This window comes from Bison bison, unplaced genomic scaffold (genome assembly GCF_000754665.1).
Source record: "Bison bison bison isolate TAMUID 2011002044 unplaced genomic scaffold, Bison_UMD1.0 scf7180017864484, whole genome shotgun sequence".
Lineage (NCBI taxonomy): Eukaryota > Metazoa > Chordata > Mammalia > Artiodactyla > Bovidae > Bison > Bison bison.
The window spans coordinates 4,491,337-4,492,064 of NW_011495044.1; positions in this window are offsets into that span (position 1 = coordinate 4,491,337).

Below are 728 nucleotides of genomic sequence, written 5' to 3' on the forward strand. Positions count from 1 at the left end.
TGCCACAGTCCATGGGGTCTCAAAAGAGTTGGACAACACTTAGCGACTAAACAACAACCTCTTAGAGGCTCTTAGTTCCTCACCAGGAATTGAATCCAGGCAACAGCAGTGAAAGTCTTAAGACCTAACTGGGGGTTTTGCTAGTTGCAGCAGGCTGGCTCAGTAGTTGCAGCATGCGGGAATTTTCATTTAAAAATCTCAGCGCTCCCATCCCAAGTGAAGTCAGAGGTGGCATTTTGCCAAAGAGAGTGTGACCTGGATTAAAGCAAAGAGCTAGGTTAGACATACCTGAAGTGAAGGAGCTCTCCTGCTGCTGCTGCTGCTGCTGCTGCTAAGACGCTTCAGTTGTGTCCGACTCTGTGCGACCCCAGAGACGGCAGCACAGCAGGCTCCCCCGTTCCTGAGATTCTCCAGGCAAGAACACTGGAGTGGGTTGCCACTTCCTTCTCCAATGCATGAAAGTGAAAAGTGAAAGGGAAGTCCCTCAGTCGTGTCTGACTCCTAGCGACCCCATGGACTGCAGCCTACCAGGCTCCTCCGTCCATGGGATTTTCCAGGCAAGAGTACTGGAGTGGGGTGCCATTGCCTTCTCTGGGGAACTCTCCTACACTGTTTAAATTTAAATTGGGAATTTAAATTGATACAGCCACTATGGAGAACAGTGTGGCTGCTGGTGCTGCTAAGTCGCTTCAGTTGTGTCTGACTCTGTGCGACCCCAGAGACGGCAG